The sequence below is a fragment of the Papio anubis genome, chromosome 7, assembly GCF_008728515.1.
Source record: "Papio anubis isolate 15944 chromosome 7, Panubis1.0, whole genome shotgun sequence".
NCBI lineage: Eukaryota > Metazoa > Chordata > Mammalia > Primates > Cercopithecidae > Papio > Papio anubis.
Window position 1 is genome coordinate 63,995,516 of NC_044982.1, and position 21,964 is coordinate 64,017,479.

General features: G+C 33.5%; 1 pseudogene; it reads right to left on the reverse strand.

The window, feature by feature from the left end:
• Nucleotides 1–17,599: 17,599 nt before the first annotated feature.
• LOC116275729 lies at nt 17,600–20,919 on the reverse strand (annotated as a pseudogene).
• Between the last annotated feature and the right edge of the window lie 1,045 nt (nt 20,920–21,964).

Consider the following 21,964-nt stretch of genomic DNA (forward strand, 5'->3'; position numbering starts at 1 on the left):
AAAGGTTCACTCCTTAACAGTAGAGTAAAAATAACTCTAGAATATAAATTTTATTCCAGAATTGCACTAGAAAAAGTATGTTTATCCACCTTGGGATTCACAGACTAAATAGGAATTACAGATTTATAGTTTTCATCTAATTTGAAAACATTTTTGCCATAACTTCTGCAAATATGTTAGTCCCTCTTCACTCCTTCCAATTATACATGCATTAGAGCACTTAATATTTTCCCAAAGCTCACTAATGCAGTTAATTACATTTTTAGTAGTTTCTTTTTTGTGATTAATTTAGATAATTTCTCTTGATATATCTTCAAGTTCACTGATACTTACTTTTACTGTGCCCACTCTGCTGATAATCCTATCCAGTAAAATATTTAATTCAGATATTCTGGATTTTTCTACAGTTTGCATTTCTTATTTTCACTTATTTTTGAATTATTATACATATTCATAAGCTTTATGGCTCTGAACCAAAGTTTCTGTTGGCTATTTTTTCTCCGTTTTATGAATAATATTTTCCTGCTTTTTGCCTGATTAGGAAATATTATTGTTTAGAGCAGGAGTCACCAATCGCAAGGCCACAGACTGTTATTGGTCCTTGGCCTGTTGGGAACCAGGCCACACAAGAGGTGAACCAAGGGCATTGCTGCCTGAGCTTTGCCTCCTGTCAGATCGGTGACAGCATTATATTCTCACAGGAGCTCCAATCCTATTGTGAACTGCGCATGTGAGGAATGTGGTTTGCATGCTTCTTGTGAGAATCTAATGCCTGATAATCTAAGGTGGAACAGTTTCATCCCCAAACTATTCTTGACCACACCCCCACCCCTGGTGCCAAAAAGTTTGGGGACCACTAGTTTGGGGAATATTATTAACTTTATATTTTCAAAAGCTGAATTAAAATAATTTTTAAAGTGCATTTAACTTTGCCCTGGCAGGTAGGTCAGTTATTTACATATCAGCTTGAACCTTTGAAACTTGTTTCTATGTTACATTTTAATGCTGTTCTGGAGTAAAATCCAGAGTCCAGAGCTAGCTGTACTCTGCTACAAAGGGATGAAGATTTCCGGTGTATAATGAATGGCTTAATTGTTTATGAAGTTGTTCCCTCTGGCTGGTTTGAACTTGAATGATTCACAAGCCTCTAGGAGTTTTGGAAATTTTTTTGTCTGTAGTTTTCCAGTAATTATTATTTTGGAGGTGTATGTTCTTTGCCTGGCTTCATAGGATTTCTCCCTATGTATCTACAGAATGACATTCAGTTGGAGACTCAAGAGGATTCTTTACTGATTTCTGAAGTTCTGTGTGTGCACATTTCTCTTTTTCAGCTCTTTGCTCTAAAAATTCTTGTTGAGTCTGCCTCCAGTAAATCTGTTCTTTGTCTTTTCAACTCAACAAGACTGCTAGGCTCTGTCTGGTCTCACCTTCCTGCTTTGTAGTCTGGAAACAGTTTCTGGGCATAAAGCAGGGCTTTCCTAGGTCTCACCTCATTTGTTTTCCCTCTATCAGAGATAGATTACAGTCTTTTGCTGACTGATGTTCAGTGTTTGAAAAAATGTTATCTTCAGCTGTACAGTTTTCTAGATTTTTACAAGAGGGTGAGATACTTTAAAAATCAGATTTTTGTATTTCTTTCAAAGTATTACTTTTCTGAAATGGGTTCAAGCAATAAGGTAACTACATTTATCTAAATTATTTAAAAAGTTAGCAACAATAATAAAATAATAATTAGGAGTAGTAACATAATAGTAGCCACTGATAGTAATAAATACTTCTAACACAACAATTATTTACAATAAGAACTTGCAAATTACACTTATTCTCAGCAAAATTGTGATTGTTATAATATTGTAGTCTTTCAAAGAATAATGGTACTAATACTCAGCTTACTGAGATTTTTGTGTCGAATATCTTAGAATTAACATCATTGCAATTGATTCTTTTAGTAAACTATTATTTTTTAATGCTCACTAGTGTTAACCAACATCCCAGAATGCACAGTATAGAAATAAAAATGAAATAAAACAAAATATAAGAGAAACTTATGTGACCATACACAGAAAAAAATTGATATGTAAAATATATAATATTATAGATGCTGATAAGCTGTAAGAGAAAATAAAGCAGACAAATAGCATAGAAAATATTTGTGTTTAATTAAAATTAAGTTAGTGTAGCTTGAGGATGCTCTGTTAAATGGTGTCTTTTGAGGAAAGACTGGAGGAGGTGAAGGAACCTAATGGAGACTGAGGAAGAAAGTAGTAAGAGATGAGATAAAAGAAGAATTAAGGATAGGGCGAAGGAAGCACAACTTTTAGTACCTTTATTAACCATACTAAGGATTCTGACATTTGCTGAGAGAGAAATCCCCATTGGAGTGTTTTTGGCAGAGGAGGAAAAATATCTGAAAAGGATCATTCTGGATGCAGTGATGAAAACTGTCTTAGTTTGTACTGCTTTAAGAAAATACAAAGGACTGAGTAATTTACAAATAAGATAAATTCATTTTTTCACAGTTCTAGAGGCTGGAAAGTCCAAGATGAAGGTGCCTGAATGTTCAGTTGTCTGCTGAGGGCTATTCTGTGCTTCCAAGATGGCACTTTGATGCTGCATTTTCCTGAAAGGAGGAACACTGTGTCCACACATGGTGGAAGACAGAAGGGCAAGCAAACCCAATGTTGCATAAAGCATCTTTTATAAGGCCCTTACCTCCATTCATGAGGGGAGGAATCCTTGTAACTTAATCATCTCTTAAAAGCTCCTGCCTCTTAATAACATCACATCGGCCATTAAGTTTCAAAGCTTGCATTTTGGAAGAGTAATATTTCCAAATGAAACATTTTGCATTTTGGCTTGCATATTCAAATTATAGCACTGAACATGCAAGTGCTATAAGTGGACAGGAGTTGAAGCAGGAAGAGCTATACGCAGCAGTGGTAATAATCAGGATTAAGATGATTGGGTTTTGTAGCATAGTAGTAATAGGGAAGGTGGTTTAAAGTGTTCAGATTATAGGTATATTTTCAAATCTGATATTCAAAGCCAGTTTTATCTTATTCCAAAATCTATGTGGCTTTTAATTTTCCCCTGTACTTTAGAGCCTCCCTCTAATTATCTAACATAGTACTCTCACTATACAAATAGTATACAACAAGTTACTTATAATTTGTTGAAGTAATTAATTGCTATTTAATGGCAAAATTTAAATTATCTGGTTTCAACTATTTTTTTTCCAAATAAAAACAAACTTGACACACAGACATACGTGTGTGTGCATGTGTGTATGTGTAATTTTCAATATTTAAGTTGGGACTGCATTAGAATCAAAGGACATGGGGCTTTAAATTTTCAGTGCAAATAATTAAGGGGAAAATGAAAAAGAAAATTACATGGAAGTAAATGAGATGGGTGATAGATTATGCTGTTATTAGTGTGGAAGTGGATAAGGGCCTCAAAGCATGTCTGAGAGTACATAAATAGTAAAACATTAAGTAAGTGTTGAGAAACTAGAGGTAAAGGATAATAAGCAAACATTGAACTTAATGCCATAACATCTACAAAGGAAATAAAGTAGTACAAATTGAAAGAAAGTTTTTGGCCATTTCTGTAATTCTATTATCCCTTCTATTTAAACCAGTCTTGAAAACATAGAATCTATATAACGATAGAAAACATTCTGATTTTAATTGCAATCTTCTAACAACAGAAAATTAAGTAAAATAATCAAATCATAATATCTGTAATACTGTGCATCTTTTCTATGGACTAGATTATGAAATATGTCTAGCTGCTAAAAAGGAAGAAGTGTCCACTCTGTTCGTGTTTCGTTTATCCTCAGTAACCCATCTCCAATCATTTTCAACGTAATCATAAAGAACTTAACCAGGAAAATAGATAGGTAAAATGTACTTTCTCTTTCTCAATATGAAAAGAAAATATTTTTGGTAAAGTTTTAATAATGATTCACTTGGTAGAAATAGAAGCCTTCATTTATCTTGATTGCTGAGACCTTGGAATTATATGTGAAGAGTGATGGTATATGTAACAGCAATACATAGGGACAAATATACAACGGATTCGTTAGTCTTAACCTGTTTTCTGTCTTCTATTTCTGATAAACAAAAATGTAGTCTAAACATCTTCTGGTCTTTTTTTTTGTTTTTGATTATTTTTATCTGTACATCATAATCCTTTACCAAAACTCTGCCCATTATTTTACGGAGTAGCCCTCCCTGCTCTGTCATAGAAAATGGGATGATAGATAGATCCTACTGTTAGCAGAGTCAGAACCAAAATATTTCATCTGTTTTCTTGGAGTTAGACCTTGCAAATATGGTACATGATTCTATGATTAACTAATGTAAAATAATATATAAGATGTTCTTACTAGATAATATAAAATCGTTGGGTAACTGAGTATAGGACATTTATTGTATTGTATAAAGAAAAATTTGCATTATAAAATTCATTTTTCTTATTCATTAGGTTGCATCTACTACTATAATTACAACTAAATTGTTGCTTGTAAGATGGTGTGATTCATTATATTAATTACTCCATTTTTCCCAATGAGTCTGTGTAAATAATTAAAGAGAATTCTTATGTCAAATCACATTAGTGAAGTAATATATCAAACATTTCTTATAGGAAATCCACAAACTCATGTATTAACTGTTTATATACACATTACAAAACATTTGATAGCATGTGTTGTTATAAATAATATTTATGTCTATCATGGCTTACTTTGTGGCAAGCATTTTAAATGTTAATTTATGTGTATCTTATGTGGCCATATATTTAATGCCCTAATTTTCTAAACATCCCCATAATAAATATACTTATATAATTTAACGGTATATATAAACATAATATATATTATTAATAATACAATGTATATGTACATGTTATATTGTCTATGATAAATGGTGAGTGGTAAAGCTGAGAACACAGCATAGATTTTGTAAAGGAGGAGGCAGGCATGGTCTTCCATAAGTGAATCTACTATATGAATCTACATTTGCAAAATACATTAATGCTTTACTTTAAAATTATATTCAACATTTTTAATATTAAGCTGGCATATTACTTATTTGTAACAAGTTTATCAGAATAAATCATAATATTACCTTGTGTAACTTTTCAAATTTTTTATTTTATATAACTATACAATAGAACCTTCAGGACACCTATTGTAATTGATGGTACCATGTTAATAATTTCAGCCTGGAATCAAATATACCTAAATTTAAAGCAGAATTCTGAAATTTATTAATTGTCTGAATTTGGCAAATGTCATATGGGCTTACGTCTGTGAAATAAAGATAGTGATCATGCATGAGCTTGCTAATAATATTAAATGTGATAACAAATCTCAAATAACTGAGAAGTAGTCATTTCCCTTTATTTCTTTAGGTAGCTATATGCATGAAAACATAAATTATAATACATGCATGTAACATGGTTCTAAATTTAACCAATGATAATTCTTAATATTTAATAAACTATTCTATGGTTTATGGGGCATTTACTTAATAAAAATTTAAAAAACACCTTTTAACATGTACATAGATGGAACTATTATGCAACAAGAAAATATGAAATCTCAGAATTGTACCAACCACTGTGTAAAAATAGAAATGATTGATGAGTCTCATGATTTCAATTTAAAAATTCAGCTGCAAAATATAAACTTTTTAATTGCCATGGCAGCATATTATATCACTCTAACTTATGTAGTTTATGCTCAGTTCCTAGTAGCAGACAATTTAGCAAGACTCTATATTGATATTTGGTAAATTCAATAAGGGATTCAAAATGTATTTTAAACTTTAATTTCTTGTGAGCATTCTGTTACTTGAATGTCACAGAAACCTTTTTTTAAAAAAACTTCTGCTTTACTTTATAAATGCCTACTAATATTTAGGCAATTAAAAATTTTATTAATATATAATTAAAATTTATATGCAATCTGACTACATTTCTTGGAAGTATTGATGACCAAATTTCTTTTAGAGCCCAAATTTAATTTTAGTTTTTACGTAGTCCAAACAACAAAAAAATGGTCTTAATCATTTTACACAATATCATTCAGTGTTTTTTTTTTTATGGAAAGAACTATATAAACCCATATAGAATATTTAGAAAAAATATTTATGCCAAAAATATGTAATAATAATTGTTGAGGTTCAGACAGGCCGGTGGGAAAAATTTTGGTTATTGGAAATAGCCACAAACCCTCTTGGAAAGCCTGAGAGTTTGCATAACTTTAGTACAACACTTGGCTGAAGGCAGCTTTATACCCTTACCTTTAGTTAAATAGATTAGAGTAGATACAAAGGAATGTAGGGGAGTTTATCTAAATAGCTTGTTTACTCATGTGGTCTTAAGACTAACCTTTAGGGTGCATGCTTTCTACTTGGGGTGGGCAACCAGGTTAATTACCCACAGGTGTGTTGACTCAAAGCCTTTGTCATTAATTTGTGCGGAATAAATGGAGGCAGGGCCAGCTAGTAGGGGCATGCTGGTGCTACAAGTCTTTCTGTCAGCTGCCGGACCCCTGGCCAACTCATTCACTGAAATATTGCTGTCTGAGTACGTTATTCATCCATCGTTCAGCTGGGGTCCGTGGGATGGACCCCAACAAATAATTCTAACACTACTACTAACACTTCAATGTGTATCTGCATCTGCATATCAACTGCAACCAAAAATGAGATATAGCTTATTGTTTCTTTCTTAATTCTACAGTAAAAAATGCTATTTGGAGAAATGACTGAGTCTGGGATGAAGGCAGAAAATATACAACATCAGTCTGAGAACCTTTTCGTGTCAGAAAATAAAGTAGCACACTTTAAAAAAATGCAATCAGGTAGTATGCCAAAGGACGTAAGAAACAATTGGAAAGCTACTCCATGGCCAAAGCTGAAATAATTTGAGTAGCAACATGAATAAAATTGCATTGGATTATAATCCAAAGTATAAAATAAGTACACATAAATCCATACTGATGCAAATACATGCTTACATAAAAAAATAAATGACAAAGAAGAGACAAATCCCCAAAGTAGAATACTAAATAATGTATAAAAATTATCTGTTCAAGGAGGGAGAGTATAATGCATACTCCTTGCATGTAGACTAAGCTTAAAAATTTCTTTTCACAAAAACTACAATATGGAAAGTAGGGAGAAGATTCCCTTTGCAATAGAGAATCTTGTCAAACACTATCTGTGCCAAGTACTCACACTGATCATTAGTGTTAATAAGACATATCGATTGTGATGGCTAATATTGAGTGTCAACTTGATCGGATTAAAGCTTGCAAAGTATTGTTGCTGGGTTTGTCTTGAGGGTGTTGCCAAAGAAGATTAACACTTGAGTCAGTGAACTGGAGGAGGCAGACCCACCCTCAATCTGCATTGCCACTATCTAATCAGCTGCCAGCATGGCTAGAATAAAGCAGGCAGAAGAACCTGGAGGGATTTGACTTGCTGAGTCTTCCAGTCTTCTCTTTCCTCCTGTGCTGGATGGTTCCTGCCCTCAAACATCAGACTCCAAGTTTTTTAGCTTTTGGACTCTTGGACTTAACACCAGTGGTTTGCCAAGGGCTCTTGGGTCTTTGGCCACAGACTGAAGGGTGCACTGTTGACTTCCCTACTTTTGAGGTTTTGGGATTCTACTTGACTTCCTTGCTTCTCAGCTTGCACACAGCCTATTGTGAGACCTCATTTTGTGATCCTGTGAGTCAATACTCCTTAATAAACTTCCCTTGATAATTATGTTTATGCTATTCGGTCCCTTTAGAGAACTGTGACTAATATATGATGGTAGATACCTTTGATACCAGATTACCAAAATGGCACTTTTTCTCTGTGTTCATCCTCCCCAAAATTATAACCTCAGACTCATCATGAGAAAAAAATCAGACAAATCCCAATAGAAAGGCATTCTTCGATATATTTGACCACTACAACTTAAAACTGATGGTCATCAAAAAACAAGAAAAGTATGAGAAACTGTCATAGTCAAGAGACACCCAAGTAAAATGATGAATAAATATAAAGTTCTACTCTGGCTGGAATCCTAGAAGAAAAAAAAGACATTGAGTAAAATGTGAGAAAACTGAATAAAATATGGACTTTTGTTAATAATAATGTATTAATACTTGTTCATTGGTAACAAACATACCATATAAATGTAAGAAACTTTACAATTCTTCTAGATATAAAAACTCTTCTAAAAAGTACAGTTTATTAAATAAAACAAAAATATTCTACACAATTATTATCACAACAACAAAGTGTTCATTGAATCTATTTCCCGTAATTTATTTAAACATGGCTCATATTAAATATATGGGTTTATTCTAGCTTTTGTCATTCAGTCATCCATTTGAACAATATGTAATAAGTATTTGTGTCAAGCTATTATAAAATTTGAGACCCTACAAATAAACAGGTAGAAATAAGCTGCTACATAAGCCCTATAATAGCATGCATATAATTAACGATGGAGACAGGTCAAAAAGTCCTACGTGAGCCCTATAATAACATGCTTGTAATTAACAAGGAGACAGGTTTAAAAAAATTAAAGTGAAGAAAAGGCAAGCAAGTAAAAATAAGAGTAGGTATATATTTGGTGGGAGGGGAATGAGGAATTATTTTAGATAACAGCTCCATTGTCTCTAGCCTTACAATCCGATTGCTCAATAGACAAAGAGTGTGTAGTACTGAAAGAAGAAACATGTCTTAAGATTTTATTGCATTGACCCGGGAAATAAATGATGGTAACTTTGGGCTTAGACTAGGTTGGTGGCAGAAGGTATAATAAGGAAGGACTGGTATCTAAATGTATTACACGGAGAAGCCAAAATAAAATAATTCTTTCATCATTTAGATGCGAGGGGGAAAAGAGATATCAAGAATTACTCTGTTTTATTTTTATTTATTTTTTTTGTATAAAGATATTGATAGAGATACATAATTTTAAGTATTTTAATACGTTTGATTAACTGTCCATAAATTTAGAAATATAAACTCCCATCAATAAGAGTTTTTACCTGTCTCCCCAGAATGAGTACCAAATAATGTTTATTTTTTATATATAGGAAGTCCAGAAGTAGGTAGTCCAAGGCTTTTGTGGGCCCTCCGTAATTATCAGAAACCCAGGAGCTTTCTACTTTACTGCCTTTATTTACGGACTCCAATCCTCAAGTACAAAAAGGTTGTTCTTGTATCACAGTTTGCAAGAAGAAACAAGGAAGGAACGACAAAGGGGAGCACTTTCTAGGGACCTTTGCCACTTATCAACCTTACTCAAAATCTCATATCACCATGGCCTTCATACATTATTTGATAAAACTTTATCGCATGACCAAACTAGTTACAAAGGGTGATTAGGACTAGGTCTCTTAACCAATTGCATTGTCATCCATACAAATTAGGAAAGAAAATTGACTGAAGAAGAATATGTATCCTGAGTAGACATTCAGTAATCTCATTTCTATTTGGTGACAATAAAAATATTATATTCCTTTAAAATATTTTAAATGTCATACATTTACTACTCTTTTGTTTTATTTCACCTCTTTCATATAAAAGTGTAATACTTTGTCATATGTTTAATAGCCATTAGTGTTTATTTACTTCTGGCATTAAAAATTTATGAAAGGTTCTTAATTTATGAGAAGATCTTGAGAGACAAATCAAGAACAGTAAAAAACAAAACAACTTCCATTCAACTAATGATGATTGGATGGTAGGAGGAAATTTACTTTGTGGTTTGAGAAGAACCAGTTGCAGGTATACAACTGGTCATTATGTGACTTATTTTTTGAAGAACAAAAATATTACATTCTGTGACTTATTTTTTTAAGAACAAAAGTATTACATGATTCAATGTAATGTACAAGAAACCAGAAATTCGCTGTTAAATATTATTTCTGGGTTATAAGCTAATATAGCTCTAGAAGGACATCAATCAAAGTAATTATATTATCAGTGAAAGAAAATTATTAACACGTTTCCATGAATTAACTTATTATTTAAATAGCTGTTATGAAAAATAATGGGTCTTATGGTTAAAATCAAGGTAAATCACAACAGAGAAAAGGAGAAGAAAATATGGAAACTTTTCCATAGTAATTCATGTGAGGGTTTTTTTTAATATCAGGCTATTTCTCATCAGAGATTTATGTACTTTAAATAGAGTAGGATCCGAAGGTTAAAGAGATGTTGAAGATTAATTCTGAAACCTTATCAAATTCATCCTTGCACAGAACACATCACAAAATCTTAATTTTTAACTTCTAATTCTTTGACTTAAAATTATGTAAAGCATACATATATTGTTAAAATAAAGCTTTACAAAAATAATAAAAGTCAATATTTTTCCAAAATAAAAATGTCGGGGGTTTTTGTAGGCAGTAGAAATATAGAAAGTGACTCTAAATATGCCTTCTCACTCTCTATGATCTAAATATAATTTTGTTTAAGTGCACAGGGGACGTGCAAATACCAAGCCACAAAAAAAGTATTTTGGCAGGTTTGGCCTTATTAATAAAACTAATGCCCTTGAAATCTTCTTTCCTCTTCCTTCATGGTTATAAGTCCAATCATTTCCTAGGACAATGAAGCTTATTTCTTTCTTTCACCTCTTGGTGATATTAGGTACGGAGGAAAAATCAAAGAAGGAGGGTCAAATATCTATGAGATTTTTTTCATTAATATATTAATAAATAAATCTTTGAGTCTTTTTAAATCTATCTCCATAAGGATAGGGGAAAATGTCAGGTGTCCAAACAGATGCAGACCAAGATATAAGAGCCAAGAAATAATGAGAATAAAACAGTGTTATAAGCCCATGTCTAGTTGAGGAATCATGCAATTTGGTACAGAATTTTTTTGGCTGCCAAACTGAGGCAACAAGCCAACAGAAAATCAGTTAAATGAAAGAACCCACCTAACAGAAAGTTATTTTTGGAAACAAAAACTGGAAATGAGGACAGAAAAAAGAAAACCTAAACCAATTTTTTTTTTTTTTTTTTTTTTTGCTATGGAGTTTCGCTGTGTCACCCAAGCTGGAGCACAATGGTGTGATCTCACTTCACTGCAATCTCAGCCTCCCCTCCTGGGTTCAAGTGATTCTCCTGTTCAGCCTCCCAAGTAGCTAGGATTACAGGCACCCACCACCACAGCTGGCTAATTTTTTTATTTTTAGTAGAGACGAAGTTTCACCGTGGTGACCAGGCTAGTCTTGAACCGCTGACCTCAGGTGATCCATCCTCCTCGGCCTCCAAAAGTGCTGCGATTACAGGCATGAGCTACCGTGCCCAGCCTCCAAAGTTTTAAAAACAGTCTGAAATTTAGGACTTTTTTTGAGGGGTGGGGGGAAGGCAGTAATGTTAAAGTTAGTGAATGACAATCTCAATCTCCTTCAATTGTATTCAATTTTGAGGTCAAAAGTTGGAGATCTATTTTTGTAGAAGTCAAATACGTACCTTGGGTTGACTTTAGGTTTTTTGTGCCAGAAAGTCAAATACTTAGTGCTTTTCGGCTCCACTGTTTCATAGACTCAGAAATATCCTTAACGCATACTTAATGTGTTTTAGATTTTTCAGAGTGTCATTTTCAATCAAAGGGAAAATTCAATATATCACAGCAGCAGCAATACCAAAAACTTTAAATATTAATTTATGTTTTCTCTAATTTATAGAAATCTATTCATTTAGTAATTTGTGCATCAAAGTTCCTCATTATTATTTAATTTGTTTGTATTTACCAATACAGAATTTAAAGTCATATGTAAAAAGACTCTAAGAGTGGTATTCTCTTTGTACAAAAGGGAACCTAAAATAATAAATTTTCAAATTACATCTATATAGTGCCTCACATTTTCACCCTGTTCATAACCCAGGGAGCAACCAAGAAAAGATGATTTTTTTTTTTTTTTTTTTTTGGTAGCAACTGTATTCAATGACCAGACTGACTTACTAAAGTTTACGGGGCAAAAGGAGGTGAAGGAATTAGAATAAGAAATCTTTTTGAGTCAGTTTTAGAGACGAATATTCCAGTGTGCAGCAATAGAAAATGCCTATAGATGATTGGAAAGATCGGCTGAATGTTTTAACTATCAGCCTACTGTTGAATTATTTTGTGATAACAGAATACCATTGTTGGACTTGAATTGTTAACAACTAAATTGATAACAAATTGTTAACAAAGTAGAAAAAAATGATACAGATTAATTACAATGGCCACACCTTACAACTGGGGTCAGTTGGTTGAACTGCAAAAGTAATGTATGACCTGAAAAAGTGTCAACTGTGGTATGACATGATACAAGCTCTTAGCCGGGGTCAAAAGTCTGATGTGATCAGTCTTCAAATACGAAGCAGACATGGGCAACACCAAATGCCATGAGTCCTCTTCCATTGAGAAACAACCTAATAAACTTTTAATGAGAGATAGAAGTCTGGCATACAATGGTAGATTAGTTTATGAAGGTTTATGTGAATCAGAGACCTGCTTGATGATGGATCTAGTCCATAATGGTAGCAATCTGAGGAATGCAGGCCTGATTAACACCTTGACTCTAGTAAGTCTCATTAGCAAATGGTCTTTTACCATGGACATTTGCATGAGTGACTCAGATATTTTCATAAGCAGTCATAATTTTTCCCCACATTTCATGGTCTCAAAAGAGATATTTTTAATTTGCCAGGACTTTATTTTCCAAGTGGCACACCAAAATAGGAAGCAATTGAAAACAGCCTCACAATCAGCAGAAACATACAACAAAGTTCATTTATCTAAATATTGGCCATTTCTGTGAGAATGGCCTGGAGTTCTGCCCAATGAGTGGAGCAACACATCTGTCTGTGATTTCTATGGTATAAAAACAGCAGCCTCAGGAGTCTGGTGGACATCATTGGCCTTCAGCTTAATCAAACCATCAGTGAAGTCTCAGGTATTTAGGGAAACCTCTATGAATCTAGGGTTTCAGTGAGCCCACAGATTTTCTTTAAGCAAAGAATAATTGATAGTTTTTCTTAAAAGAACAGCTGTGACCTTTTTATATAAAGCCAAGATGCTATTGGCGCCAAGTGAGCTAAATTCTTGAATACACTATGTATGTTTTACAAGTGAGGCTTCTTCGACAATCTTCATGTCATTGAGCCTGAGTTTACTCACCCAACAAACAGAATATTGTTTTAACTGGTGTCTCTACTAACTAAGAAAGGAAATCTTATTAAATCTGATGTCACTAGCAGCTGTGTCTGGGAGGCAAAGAGGCTTTGCATTTTCTTCCATTAAGAGTGGCTGCAAGCACAGCTGGCACAGCTCAACCAAACCGCCGGGTGCCCTGGTAGAAGCACTCTTTGACAGACATGTCAATGACATAAATAATTACCTACAGAGACATGTAGTTCAAAGCGGTCACTGGAAATGTATGTCCACAAAAGTGCTAGAATTTCTACATATTTGTTGTCCGTTATTTGGAGTGTCTTCTCTGTATGAGCTTTCAGAGTCCAGACCTGATAAACATCAATACCCATATGTATGTAACAGTGAAAGTCACAGCAATAGTACATTAAATTGATCCAGTACATCTCACTCACAAGACTACTTTAGCTTTCCTTACCCACTGTGATCACTACTCAAATCCTATGTGTTAAATTTAGGCATCCTTTTCTCCCACAGGATCAGGTAGGATGGTTAATGGGATTCTTATAATTGGTTAATGTCATAAAAATTTGTGTCCATTTCTTGTGTCTAAGGTTTTCCAAAGCATACTCAGCTGTTATATATGGGCTTTGGTCCCTTAGGAAATACAGGAAATAGAAATAACTTAGTCCTAGATATAATTACTTACCTTCTTAAAATATCTCTGTTTAGGGTACAGGTGTATGGAGAATCAATAAAATATGGAATAGAGCAGCCCTATTCCATTCTGTATGAATGTTTTGTTGTTGTTGTTTTGGGTTTCTTGTTTGGTTTTTATTGTGTTAAAATACATATAACCTAAAATTTACCGTATTGAGAAACCAAGGCTTTGTATTAGCTTTTTGGTTTAGTGTGGCTGCTAGCACAACTCAAGCAATTACATTGTAATGGTTTTGGTCTCCATAAAACTCTACATCTTTATTGATAACACAGTATATTTCAGCTTTTGAGTTCCATGACCCAACAAGTCCGCCATACTGCTTTCAGCAGGGGCCATAGATATTGGTGCCACTGTGTCATAACATCTTTTCTTCCTTCTGTCCACGGAAGTAAGAACAACCAAACCACCATTCAGGCAGCTTCCTTCTATCCTGCTTTATTGTCCTCATCCTCTAAAATTTATTAACTGGTGAGAGAGTGGGGATTCCTTACTACCACCACATTACCACATAGGCAAGAGTGTTTTCTACAAGACCCCAGCAATTCTTTTTGTATCTCCGAAAGTGGCCCATGAGGTATTCATACCTTTTATCCAACCAACAATCCATATTTCTGTCAACATGTCGTCCCCATTGACCAAGTATCCAAGAACTGTGAAGGGTTTGAGATTCTACTCTACTTGCAAGCTAACACAGCCTGTCACATGTGTATGTGTGTTGACAGAAGACATAAGACTCTTAGGCCAGAAACTATAATCATTTTACTATTCACAGAAACTGTGTTAGCCAGAACATCATTGTTTTTACTCCTGTTTTGTAAGTCCAGTTCCCACAGAGTGCTGCAAAGAGGGTTGGGTGATGCCTGTACATGCGGTGAGTTTCACTGTAGAAGAGGAACTCTGAGTTTAGGGAATGTGAGTTTTGGGATTAAAAGGAAATAAGTATCCCTGACCTTTGCCCTGGAGGAAAGGGACATATGCCTTTCTTCTACCAAACAGTAAGCAAATTTGTCTTTTGTCTGGAGTGGAAAAGTCATCTATTTTTGAGACTGTCCATTATATAAACATCCTTGTAAAGGGTCTAGAACAAAGTCATCCATAGCTTCTGCTTGTAAGATGTGTAGAAACAGAAATCCGTAGAGAATTTTTTTATCAAAACACTCAAAAGCTTACAGAATGCAATGCCAATGTAGATACTTTTAGACCAAATTAAATTAAACATAGCTACTTTGACCATTTGACAACTGGCAAAGGTCATAGTAAGCTCTTAGACAGTGGCAAGGTCTGTGAGCTAAATTTCAACTGCAAGTAAGTCTCCACATGTTTTCATCTCCATTTTCAGCAGTTATCTATGAAATTTTCCAAGTATTATATTGATTTTGTGTGTGTGTGTGTGTGTGTGTGTATGCGTGCATGTGTGTGTGTGTTTTGAGACGGAGTTTCGGTTTTGTTGACCAGGCTGGAGTGCAATGGTGCGATCTTGGCTCACTGCAACCTCTGCCTCCTGGACTCAAGCGATTCTCCTTCCTCAGCCTCTCGAGTAGCTGGGTTTACAGGCATGTGCCACCATGCCCAGCTAATTTTGTATTTTTAGTAGAGATAGGGTTTCTCCATGTTGGTCAGGCTGGTCTTGAACTCCCAACCTCAGGTGATCTACCTGTCTCAGCCTCCCAAAGTGCTAGGATTGCAGGCATGAGCCACCGTGCCCATCCAATATATGTGTGTGTTTTGAAACAGGGTCTTGCTTTGTAACCCAAACTGGAGAGCAGTGGCATGATCACAGCTCCCTGCAGCCTCTACCTCACAGGCTCAATTGATCCTCCCATCTCAGCCTGAAATTTTGTGTTTTGATAGAAAGTGATAAAGAAGAGCTATGAATTATAAAAAGTAAGTTATCAAACATTATGTCAAATGTGAAGTCACATTAATATTAGCTTTTCTTTTCTAAAATTCAAAGTATAAAATTTGTTATATTTACTTGTTTAATTTCACTTTTAACATTCTATTTATTTTCCTATGTAAAAAATATATGTGCAGATTAGTTTTTAAAATAGGATATTTACAGTTAAATGAATATTAGATCTTACTTTTTACAGCAGATATTCATGCTAATTTTCCAAATGGGATAAAATCAAGCTTTCCTTATCCTTATATTACAGTGGTCACCAACCCACAGGCCGTGGACTGAAACGAGTCCGCGGCCGATGAGGAACTGGGCCGCACAGCAGGTGTTGAGTGGCAAGCTTCATCTGTATTTACAGCTGCTCCTGGTTACTCCCATTACTGCCTGAGCTCTGCTTCCTGTCAGATCAGCCTCGAAATTAGATTCTCATAGGAGTGTGAACCCTATGGTGAACTGTACATACAAGGAATCTAGATTGCGTGCTTCTTTTGAGAATCCACGGCCTGATAATGTGTCACTGTCTCCCATCACCTCCAGATGGGATGGGACCATCTAGTTGCAGGAAAACAAGCTTAGGGCTCCCACTAATTCTACATTATGGTGAGTTGTATAATTACCTCATTACACAGTACATTGTAGTAATAATAGAAATAAAGTCTGCAATAAATGTAATGTGACTGAATAATCCCCAAATCACCCTCCCAACACTGGTCCATGGAAAAATTGTCTTCTATGAAACTGGTCTCTGATGCCAAAATTGTGGGGGACTGCTATTATATAAGATGCAAATCTAAGGCTGATTTAATTAGTTAGAAATTTATAGTTATGTAAAAAATGATATCCTGCAAAGATTATAAGAATTATATTGTATTCTTTATAATTATATAATATTCATTATCACAGTATTTCCCTTTAAAATTAATTGAACATATTAAAGGTAATTATTTGCAATGTAATAATGTTTGCAGTTGTATTATACACTATTTCTTATTCAAATATCATTATTTGATGTAGCAATAGGCTATTATTTAATAGTTTAAATTGCTCCCAATAAAATGGGTTGAAGTGAAAAGTTTTATTTCCCATTAAAGATGAATATTAAAATAATGGTGGATTATAATTGCCAAAATTCAGAATCAACCAAGATGTCCTTTAATAGGTGAATGTGGAGCATCGATACAATGGCATATTTATTTAGCAATAAAAAGAAATGAACTATCAAATCACAAAAAGACATGGAAGAACTTTAAACACATATTGCTAAGCAAGAGAAGTCTTTTAGCAATTTAAGAAGGCTATTATGACTCCAACTATAGGGAATTTTGGAAAGGTAAAACTCTGGTGACAGTAGCAAAAACGTTGGTGGTCATCATGGGTTTGAGGAGAGAGGGAAAGTTGAGCACAGGAGATTTTTAGGACAGTGTAACTATTCTATATGACACTATATTAGTAGATACATGTCATTATACACTTGTCAAAACCCAGAGAATGTACAACACTGAGTGAACCTTCAAGTAAACTATGGATTTTAGTTAATAATAAGGTATTTATATTGGCTCATCAATGGTAACCAATCAACATTTAACAATCAAAAGATAACAAATCAAAAATCACAACACTAACTTAAGATGATAATCATAGAGGAAACTTTGGAGAGTATGAGATGGCATATGGCAACTCTGTATTTTCCACTTAATTTTTCTGTAAACCTGAAACTGCACAAAATATAAAGTCTATTAATGAAAAAAATAGTGAAAAAATAAACATTGAGTACTCACTGAATTATTCACTCTTTCCTTCATTATGGGCAAATTCAGAATATTGGAGAATAATGTTAATAGGTATAATGAAACAGAAACTTCTTTGGCTACAAAATATTCTCATAAAAATCCATTTGACTGAAAATTTATTTTTTGGAAAATATACATCATTAGAAATTTCTAAAATTTCTTAAATTTCTGAGTATCTATGCTAATAGGGCCACCTAAGAGGCAGATACCTTTCTGAAAGTAATAAACCTTTTTTAAACTGATTAAAATAATAAAACAATATCAGATGTGATTCAGTGATGGTTCTGGCTTCATTTCTCTGTAATATCAGCTTTAACCTTGTAATGACTTGCCCATGATGGCAAATAAACACATCAGTTGCACATTCCTCTGTATACCTCAAACTCACCTTCCCCCCAGACCAAAGAGGTGTTTTCTCTCCAAACTATATAAAAAATAATACATATAATAGGTTTTCAGCTTCGATTTGATTAGACCAAGTTTCCACCATTGAACATGACTGTGGTAAAATAAATAAGTTGACTTATAACAACTAGCGTATTCCTTTGTAGGGAACGATATCGGTCTCACACAAATCAGGTATTTGCCAAATAAAATGATAAAATCATGGATATGAAGAAAGTGAAATTTTTGTATAGACTACACAATGATCATTAAACCCATCACTTTGTGTAAATGACTTTATAGTTTGGTATTTATTCATTTACTTTTTCCAAAAATCTATGTTCTTTTGGCATAATGAATAACTTCTATCAGCGGCCCCCAAGCTTTTTGGCACCAGGGAGCAGTTTCATGGATTATAATTTTTCCAAGAACAGGGGTATGGTGAGGATGGTTTTGGGATGAAACTGTTCTACCTCAGATCACTAGGCATTAGTTAGATTCTCATAAGGAGCACGCAACCTAGATCCCTGGCATGCACAGTTCACAATGGGATTCGCACTCTGTGACAATCTAACATTGCCTCTGATTTGAGCAGAGGTGGAGCTCCGGTGGTAATGCTCTCACTCACTCACTCAGTGCTCACCTCCTGCTATATGGCCCTGTTCCTAACAGGCCACAGACTGTAGCCCAGGGGTTTTAGACCCCTGCTGTAGTAGATGACAGTTAACAGAACATATTTGATTGCTGATATTGTTTGCAATTAATTATCTTACTTGAGGAAAATGATTAAATGTAAGTTAGTCACCTTAACATAATATTCAGAATGTAAGATGTAACTTTCATTACTCAATTGTTTTTATTATTTCTTTGGTATATTTTATGTTTTATTCTTTTTTATTGTAATATTTTATTGGAAAACAAATATACAACTTGGAATGGATTTTAGGCAAATTATGCCATCAGCAGATTATCTTTAAGTGGCTAACAACAGTGTAAAAAGCAAGTAACAGGAGGAGAAAATGTTTCCAGTACAAGAGAAGCAGTATGAAAAAATAGTATATAAAAACCTGAATAACACACCTTTTTTGCAATAGTGCAACTTTTTAGTGCATATTGTTGACTGTTTATAGTCTGCACAGTTACAACTTCACACTTCAACAACATGCTCACAGATCCTAAAGAAACCTACTTTATAAGAAGGCATAACCTAGATATTCCTTCATTTGACCAACTCCATCTAATTTTAGATGTGCAGAATGGCTTAGATATATATTCAAGTGTAAGTCACATACAACATATTACTTGATCAATATTCTAAAATCAGGTTTCAGGACAATGACATTAAGAGAAAGGAAGAAAACATGGAGGAATGAAGTCCTAACTACTATACATCCATATGGTGGTGTTTTTTGACAGTAGTGAAAAGCTTTTACAGATAAGTTACAAAGAAAAGGCAAATAAACAATTTTGTACAAGAAATGTAACACATTCTGCACAACATCCACTTTGCTGTCATCATTTGAACAAACTCTCCATACTTTACTTGACGATCACTATCAATATCTGCTTCCCTGATCATTTCATCGCCTTGGTATCTGTTAACTTCTTTCTAAGGTTTATAGGGTGAAGCTCTGTTGCACTAATATAACCATTGCCAACCTTATCAAACACATGGAATGTTTCTTTTTCACTGTCTGGGTCTTTCATTTGTCTTGCCATCATTGTCAGAAATTCAAGAGGGTCAATTGTGCCCTTACCATCAGCATCTACTTCATTAATCATATCCTCTGCTTCTTTTGGATTCTACCCAAGATACTTCATTACAGTTCTCAATTGCTTTATTGTTACAGTTCCATCATCATCCTTGTCAGATAGAGAAAATATTCCTTTGAATTCTGCAATCTGCTCTCCCATCGGTTGGTCACCTGTGCTGCAAGCACTACTGGTTTCACAGATGCAACCATACAACCTCATGGCTGGCTGGCTAACTCACTCCACTCAGACTCATTTTTTTCGTTTGTTTTATTTAGCCTTACACTGCTTTTGTTTCCTTATTTTCCTAACGTGGAAACTTAGATGATTGATTTGAAATCTCTATTCTTTTCTAATATGTTTTTAATGTTATTATACATTTCTCTTTAAGCAGTGCTTTTGCTGCATCCTACAAATTTTGATATTTTAAATTCATTTTCATTTAATTACAATTGTTTTTTAAAATTTCCCTTGATATTCCTTTAGCCATATGTTATTTAGGAGTGTATCATTTAGTCTCCAAATATGCAGTATAGAAAACATTGAAAAATAATTACAAAAATGTGTTATTTTATATTTAAGCAAGAGCAAATTCCAGAGAAACTGTTGCATATATGTAAATATTTAATACCCAAATGATGAAAAAATGTGCAAAAATATTTACCTGTTTTTAGGATAAGGAAGGATATCCTAATCATAGATAAGCAATCTATAGTAAAAATTGATAGGTTTTTAAAATATTTAAATTAACATCAATCTTATGGTGATAGAAGTCAGAGTAGTGGGAGTGGATTAACTTTGGGCTGAGGCACAAGAGGGATTTCTAGAACACAAGTTATATTCTATTCCTTTACTTTGGTAATGGTCACATCACTGTTCATTTTCTGATAATTTATCAACATGCTCATTTCTAATTGTGCACCTTTCTATATGCATAATGTGTTTTAATAAAATGTATACAAATTTAGTAGATCAAGATAACTATAAAATAATCACTGGTAGAAAACTGAATTGTGATATGTTTTATAGAATATGTTAATACTAGGACTATAGAGTTATGTTAATCATTAAGAAAACCATAACCACCTAAGATGATACACAGTTATAAACCTTGCATAAATAAATGACAGAAAAATTGAAAATACAGAGACATACATACATATTCAACATCACTTGTAAACAAAAGAAAAAAACTATATAGTTTAAAGCAAACATTACTTTTGCATTTAAAATTGGGAAAACAAAGCAAAAATTATATAAAAACATGGATAATTAAAAGTTAAAAAAGATCATTTTATACACTGGAGATTGAAAATTACTACACTTTAAGAAAGAAAAAAATGTGCAAAGTATAGAATATAGAACAGTATGATCACAAGCTGGAAGGAAAGAGATGAAATGCATGTGTTGCATATGCAGAGAAATAAACATTATGTAAACATGTATTAACACAAGTGATTATAAATAAGCAATAAGCTTATTGGTAAAGTTTATGTAATTATTATTTAATTATATACAGTTTTTTAGCCATAAAAAGGCATTTTTGGATTTTATATCCAAGTGTGCTAGCAGTAAGATATAGTGTAAGAAAAATAGTCATAAATTTTAAAATGTAAGGTTAGTTTCCGTGAAAGAACCTCATCCAAATCAACCTTACCACTTATTCCAGTCTTTGATATATTCAAAGTATTAGGTCAATTATTCCTTGATTGTATTTCATTTAACGTCTAATATTGCAATGCACATTACATATGAAGAATACAAGTAAAAATAATGAACCAAGAAACATTTGTTAAGGCCACAAAAGCAATTTTGGAGAACAACTGAGTGACATTCAAAGTCAGTGCAAAATGTGAATCCAGCACAGATAGAACACTTAACAACTGAGTAAGATAAGCCCAAAGGATGATGACAAAATGGGCAATCATAAGACAATTTCTACTAATAAAAGATACACTTCATGTGGAAATGTATTAAATACATATTTTTTTAAATTGACCTTTTGTAAATACAACAAATGTTAAATATGGATACTGAATAATTCCATAATTAAGCAATATAAAAAGTTGAAATGTTTCCCAATTATTTAATAAAGTCAGAGTAAATGTAATGTAAAATTTCACTTTGTAAATCAGTACTTTTTAAATCAATATTTTCTATAAAAGTCCTCTACAAAATAATTATAGTCCAATCTTACTTATAGGTACAAAATGTTTAATAAAACATTTGCAAATAGAATGCAGATGTA